This window comes from Agelaius phoeniceus, chromosome 16 (assembly GCF_051311805.1).
Source record: "Agelaius phoeniceus isolate bAgePho1 chromosome 16, bAgePho1.hap1, whole genome shotgun sequence".
Classification (NCBI taxonomy): Eukaryota; Metazoa; Chordata; class Aves; order Passeriformes; family Icteridae; genus Agelaius; species Agelaius phoeniceus.
Window position 1 is genome coordinate 12,122,696 of NC_135280.1, and position 7,305 is coordinate 12,130,000.

General features: G+C 41.7%; 1 protein-coding gene across 43 annotated transcripts in view; it reads right to left on the bottom strand.

Moving 5' to 3' along the window:
- Positions 1-6,762: 6,762 nt before the first annotated feature.
- RBFOX1 (RNA binding fox-1 homolog 1) overlaps positions 6,763-7,305 on the bottom strand; it is a 1,204,921-nt gene continuing 1,204,378 nt past the window's right edge. For all 43 annotated transcript variants that reach the window (XM_077187091.1, XM_077187084.1, XM_077187083.1 and 40 more), the window contains one exon: positions 6,763-7,305. This exon is cut by the window's right edge. The gene's annotated coding sequence lies outside the window, so the exon portion shown is untranslated.

Sequence of the window (7,305 nt, forward strand, 5' to 3'; positions counted from 1 at the left end):
TTAAATCTTTAAAAGCAATCCTGACAACATGGAGAAGAAAATTAATTTTCAATTTAGGAATGAAATTAGAAGGAAGAAGGACTTTCATATTTGTAGAAAAAGTGAAGAATTCTCATAATTAAAAAAAAAAAGAAGAAAAGAAGCTGGAACTGTCCTTTGTGAAAGTTCTAGGCAAACAAGTCTCCTGAAATGGGACCACACCTCTCTCTTCAGGTGACTTCAGCCTCTGAAAACCCTGGGAGTGCTTTGACTAGAACAACCTGAAAACACCTCATCGAAATAAGGCAAATGGCATCTGGGGGCTTTCAAATAATCCTGGCTGTGCTTTGGTGTGAGGTGACAATGTTCTGAGATGCCCCCTCAGTCTGGGCAGGTCAGTGTCTGCAGGCACCAAGTTCCTTCTGACCTTCAACAGGAGTAACTTTGTTGGTTTTCACTTTCCCAGATCTCCAGCTGCCTTACAATAATTCATTTTACCGGGGATTTGTTTTTTAGGGTGTTCCAGTAATGATATCCTATTTTCCTGTCCCCAGTCCTATCCTGGGCTCCACACAGGTATGAAATTCTGTAGAGTGGTGACAGGATGAGGCTGACTAAAGGACAAAGAGACAGACAACTTGGGGAGAGCACAAATTTGCATGTATTTCCATTATTTTGGCACTGGGCAAAACGATTTCTGCACTGACTTCCCCTCAAAGCCACCGAGAGCAAAGCTATAAAAGAAGATTATCAGAAAGTAGGCCATGTTGCTCTGCTTATCATATTCATGTTGCCACTTCTTATTTTCCAGAGGTGATTTCAGAGCGGATTCAGAGTGGAGGACTGGTGCAGCATGCTCTGCTGATGCATGCCTTCCTCTTAATCCCAGGGCACAAACCATGTCCAAGGGTTATGGAGGGTTCTTGCCAGGGGAAGCAGGCATTAGGGGCCAATGCTGGGGGAATACAGGGGGCAATTTGGAATTTTGATAGTGTGGCCAAGCAGAGTCATGTTTAAAAATAAAAATAAAAACTGAAAAAAAAAAAATACATGTACCAGTATGTAGAGATATCCCATAGGAATTTCTTGTCTCTCTGGCAGAATTTACCAGCTGTAGCAACATGCATATTTCTCTCTCTATTCTTAGTGTAAGAGAACTGCCAATAAAAGCTGCTTTTCAGCTTCACAGATAAAACTATTTTTTTCTCCTGCTTGCTATTTTTCCTGAAAGAACTTTGTTTGCTTTTTAACTGTAGAGCAACGGGGCCCCAGAAATTTCAAGTCTGGGATGAAACCTCAGTTGCAGAGCTCATCAGCTGAGTTTGTGAATTAACAATGTCTGTATCCCCAGGCCATCATTCTTCTCAAATAATAGGGAGCTGGATCACTGCCCTTCTGGGTGAACATCAAAAGTTGTGGCCAAGAAGATGTGAAACGTCGCTTCTAGAAGAATAAAGGTGAGGACAGCAGAGGCACTCAGAGCTGCAAGTGCAACTGCTCACTTCATTAAAAAGGTGGCAAATCTGTGGGTGGCGAAATCAAACAGAGGTGGGAGTGTTACAGCCATGCTCTTCCATGTTTTCTCAAGCACTGCAGAGCTAAGATATCACCCCTCACTTCAACATTTGACGGATTTTATTTTATATGTCAGGCACCTCACAAACTTGAATTTCATTTTAATACTCTGGTAAAGCCTCCCTCCTAGTAATAATGTCCTGCTTTCTGCTTTATAAGCCACCAGAAAATCCATATGCTTCATGTTAATTCTGTTGAAAATACCTTGAACTGAATATCCTTTTAGAAATTTTGTTACATGTTTCCAGCCTTAGAAATTCTTATTTTGAAGACCTGCATCAAAGGACAGGTTTAAATCTTAGCTTAAAAAAAAATATGCTCTGCTGGAAGTGTAGATAGTGGAATCTTTTTTTTCCCTACAAATCAAGTGCAACCTAGTTTAATTGTTATTGTGGTCCCTCCCCACTGCTTGCTTTCCACTGTTATACAATAACCTCCTTTTGTTAGAAAGCAACAAAAAAATTAGGTTTAACTATGTCCCCTACTGGTGGCCTTGAAACTTTATGGCCTCCCCCTGATATCCCATGCACATGACAATGTTCAAACCAGCCTTATTCCTTCTCAGGACAGGAATCAGACTCCTGAATAAATCAGAATTATTTCTAGTGGAATACTTTTTCCTAAATTGCATTTATGCAACTTGTAATTACATTTCACATGAAGTACCAGGGAGGATTATGGGGAATAGGAGAGCACCTACTGTAAATATCTATTTCCCACAGAAGACATCAGGGCAAGTTATTAGCCCTTCTTGGCTGTAAATAATTAATTCAATTCAATATTTGGGGTTACCTGGGGTTTAAATTGGTACTGATCTTAGTCTAATGTTTCCAATTTCAGGAATTGAAACACATTACTATCTGCCTTTGCCAGCATGCAAAATGTTAATCTTGATAGATTACATTATTCTTTATAGAGAGCACTTTTTGTTCCACTTATATTTCAGCATCTTAACTCCTCGACATAAGGATGCTTTAGCTCTTTATATTGAGAACACTGCACATTTATTTTAATTGGATAACTGAGCTTTTCTGCTTACTGAGCTGTCTGCCTGACATTTGCAAAATGCAGCTTTTTTTTTCCCCCAACATAACCTAGCTGTTCATTTTTATAAGGCCTGTCATCCAAAACACAGAACCTAATCCTTAATTAGTTGTCATATTTGTTTAGATGTTATACATCATCCATCGGACTGAACTGTTTGGTTTACTGTCCTTTCCTAATGTCCATTAAATGATTGTTTTTGCATTCACTTATGTTTTATTTAACAGTTTTCCTACATCCTGAACTCCTGACTCACAGGCCTGTTGCTGAAGAGTGAAATCATTAAATTGGCCCAGCACAGAGGCTGCCCAGGCAGTGAAGGGTAAATCACAGCTCACAGAGCAAACTGTGGGGCTCTAAAGCTCCTTAACAACAAGCTTTCCTCCAGTTTGGATTTTCAGCTGTAAATCCCTTTTGGAGTAGGAGCTATGAGGAGCCCTGTGTCCCATGGCATGGAGAAGGGACTCCACTGTCACCTGATCCCCTTTAACCCAGCGGTGGGGCCATGGAGGCAGGATTCATTCACTGGGATGTGGGGCAGGGACTGGAATCCAGGCAGAGACTCAGCCAGCAGACTACTCTAGAAGTGTTTCTCAATGATTAATTATTGAAATGTGAAATGGAGGGTCTTTAGCAGAAGAATTGAGAACAACCTAACCCAATATACTCATGGCAACTACATGTGGAAAAACAATCCTGTATAAATTGAGCCGAGAGAAGACTTCTAAAAGTCTCCCACATCCATTTGTGAATGCCTTGAACATGGTATCAGTGGGCATGGCAATCACCTCCACCTTCCCTTCCACTCAAAACTCATTTTTTGTGCCCTGCCAGGCGCTGCAAAGCACACAAAGCAAGGTCACCTACCCTGAGTGCCCTGGCAGGACATGATGTAGGAACTGAAGAGGGACAGCATCTCCTGTAGGGAGCTAAACAGCAGCTGAGCAGGAGCTTCTGGCCCTGAGTGCTGCCTGCCTGGACACCTCAAATGACATTGTTCTTTCCAGGTCCCTTCATGGGTATAATTCTAATAATTCTAACTATCTGCCCCTTCACCTGTGTGTTCCACTGCCCTGCTGCCAGCAGCAGCTGTGTCCCAGCCAGGGAGTCACATCCCTGCTACAGCTACATTGCCATGGCATGGCACCCATCCTCTGTGTGGACACAGGAAATACAGCATGAAATAAAAACCTTTCTTTTCCACGTGAGAAAATAAGGACAAGCTCTTGGATCTGAAAGTACTTCTAATATTTTACCTCCCTTTGCTCATCTCTGTCTTACCTCAGGAAAAGACTCAAGTTGATGGTGTACTGGCATATACTGCCCATTTCTTCCTCTGATCCTAGTCCACTTCCATTGTGCTTTTTGTGAAGTGCTGGGAGACAATTATTGGTATGCAGAGCACTGGGGAAGTGCTGGAGAGGCATGAAAGCTGCCTGCAAAGTCTGGAAAGACTCAGCATAAAGCTCCTGTTACAGTGAGAGGTGAAGCATTTGCCCTTTAGGTATAAATGAAGCATCAAGATAAACTTTTATAATACTGGAAAATGACTCTTTTTGATGACACTTTCATAAATTCTTCAAAGACCTCCCAAAATCATTGTCTCCCTTCTGATCTCACCTCCCACTCGAATCTTCTCGTCCCACTGAAACAAGGTTACTTTTTATTTTACTTTTTTCCTTCTTCTTTCTTCTCTCCCCACACCTACCAAAATGATGATATTTCAGCTCTGCTTTTAGGGAGGAAATGATTTGCACAGCCTTTTTTCCTCATGCATCTGTACTGTAAAACTGAAAAAATGTGGCAAGAGGAACATGTCAAACTTGCAAAAAAATCACTCGAGGCAAGAAACAGCAATATGACATGACAGCAATTGAAACTGAAGACAAGGTTCCCAGAAAGTTAAAGAAAATTAAATTGTAGTTTAAAAAAAAAAAAAGAAACCTAAAATTTTACCCAAATTAGAAGCTAATAAACAACTTGAATGCCCAAAAAGATGACCAAGAACAGGGTAGTACAGAACATCCTACACAGGGGCAGCTCTAAGATCTTCTATGAAACTTTAATGTAATTTTGGCTAGACAATTAAAGCTGTATAGGAACTTTAAATAATTGGAATAAAAATGCCCTGCAAAGATGACTGCCTTTTGTCTTTTGGTTACATGTGGGATCTTCCTCATTCTCTAGCCAATTGTTCAACAAAGTTTTTATTATTTTAGCATCTGTTGGCCAAGAAAGGAAGCACCCCTGCATTAAACATAAGTAATGATACCAGACAAAGCAGATGAATGCAACCATGTAAAAATTATGTGGCATTTCAGGTTCTCCATGTGTGTCTATGTGTCCCACTTGTGTTTATCTGCCAAGATACTTCTTGCCTGCCTTCAGCCCAAATCTTACCAGTGTTTCCACCTCAGTCATTCACCCAGCCACCGAGGGAAGCAGTGCAATGCATCCATCGTGCCTGATGTGCAGAGAGTGCCCATGGACATTTAGTGCTTCTGTGTCATATAAAGATTTAAATTAAGCACAGCATAATATCTCCCCATCATTCCTGGCAAATATCAAGGTTTCTTCTCTTTAGCTTCCTGAAGGGATTCAGGCACTCGGTAGAACAAAACTTCCTGCTAAACTGCAACCTAAGCAATACTGAATCCCTTCTCTCTGTCTTGTCTTCCTCTGCTAAATTAGAGTAAAATGGGAATCCAGGTAGAGGAGTCACAGAACTCTGTTGGCATGAATGTGACATGGCACAAGTTACCCTCAGCAGCCTCATCTGGACCTGCTGGGCTAATGGGCTTAGGACTTCAGCATGTGGACACCTTTCTTGTGGCTTGGGCATCAAGCCTGGCAGTGCCAGGAGGAGCCTCTGGACCAGCTATCTCTGCTTGCTTCCCTGCCCCTGCTGTGCACAGAAATGGGCTCTGGCCATGAAAGGAACAGCTCAGTGCGAGGCTAACTGCAATCTGCAAGGGTGGAAGATTCCTTCTTCACCCCTGTGAACAAACCCCAGTCATTCCCCATGCACCATGCAGTGCTGCCTGGAAAGCACAGCTGATGCTGGTGGTGGAAGCTGTCATCCTTGGCAGCAAACCTCAAGTGCCCTGCTGGCTGTCCCACGCTGGGCACGGACACGGGGACAGACACACAGACAGCAGCCCCCACACACCCCAGAGGCAGGGCTGGCACTGGGTGGGACAGCCCCAGCAGGAACAGCCCCGTGCCCCACAGGCAGAGCACTGGGGGCACACCATGGGCACAGGGCCATGGGCACACCATGGGCACAGCCCTGGACCCGCACTGTGAGCAAAATGGGGAAAGCAAAATGACTTGGAACACCAAAGGATTTGTACCTTTTCAGACTAAGCTTTTATTTTGATATTACAAACCATTTTTCTTTATTCACAAATCACGGTTGTGATATAAACACTAATTTCTAAAGACAGATATACACATTTTCTGGGTTTGTAGGGTTTTGTTTTTTTTTTAAATCTGTTTAGAAGTCACTATATTCCACATATGGTAGTAATAATTTTTTCATAAGTCATATTATCAGTAGTTATTTATATAAGTGAAAACATTCCCAATATATATTGTAAAAAAATTTCAAATGCTTTTCTTACATAACTATTTCAGACATACATTTTAAAATGACTACTAGGAGTACTGTAGGAGTTTTATAAACAAAATATTTTCTAATATGGGCTGCACCCTCAACCTTTCAAGATAATTTTAATAGACTAAAACGCCATATAATCATTTGGAGAGTGGGAGCTGTAAAGCCATCTCAGGAAAATTAAAATTGCAAATAAATTCTGCTATTCTCTACATTAGACATTTTGTGTGTGCAATTCCAAAAAAGATGTCTCATCCACACTTTAAATTGAAAGCCTAACATTTGGTAAACATTTTTCAATTTGCTTTCATCATGGTGTTTAAACAAAATTTACTTTTTCTTTTTATTAATAGGAAGCTTGTTTTGCATATCTTACATAATAAATGTGGGGATCGAACTCTTAATAAATTTCGGTTCATTCCCTCACCAGTATAAATATATGTTACTGCCCCATTTTTCATCGATTAATATAGTCTCTTTCTCTCTCTGTTTCAATTTTAAAGATAATTTATTTATCATCCTTAGATATAAATGCTACAGAAACTTCGTTTTCAAATCTTGTGAAACTTTATTGATGGTTATTGTTCAACTGATCATACTGCATGCACATACGATGACAAAGAGAAAGCCTGATCACAAACACTTTTTTTAAAGCAGAGTTGTTATAGCAAGTTGGCAGGTTCACAGCGGTGAGTTGATCATTTACTAAGGTGCTGGCCAGGAGGCAGCACGTTACACATGAGGATATAACTACCTGCAGCAAACCCCTGGCGGGACGCTTTGCCGCGTTATTTATTTAAATACAAAACCAAGAAGACCCGTGACAAACACCCCAACTTAGGTTAACTTGTAAACAGGACAACATGGAAAGAGTCCAAACATATGCACAGACAAACTGCAATTTTTCAATGGTGCCTGGAAGCGTTTCCCAGGCGCTGCTGGGCGGCGCCGGCCGGGGCGTGACCGGCGGCTCCTCCCAGGAGCGCCGGGGTGGGAGAAGGTCCTGCTTTTGTCCCAGGTGCAAAACTCATCCGGGGCCCAATATCGAGCAGAATGGCCTCGGTTTGGGTTTGGAAATGGAACGGTGGGGT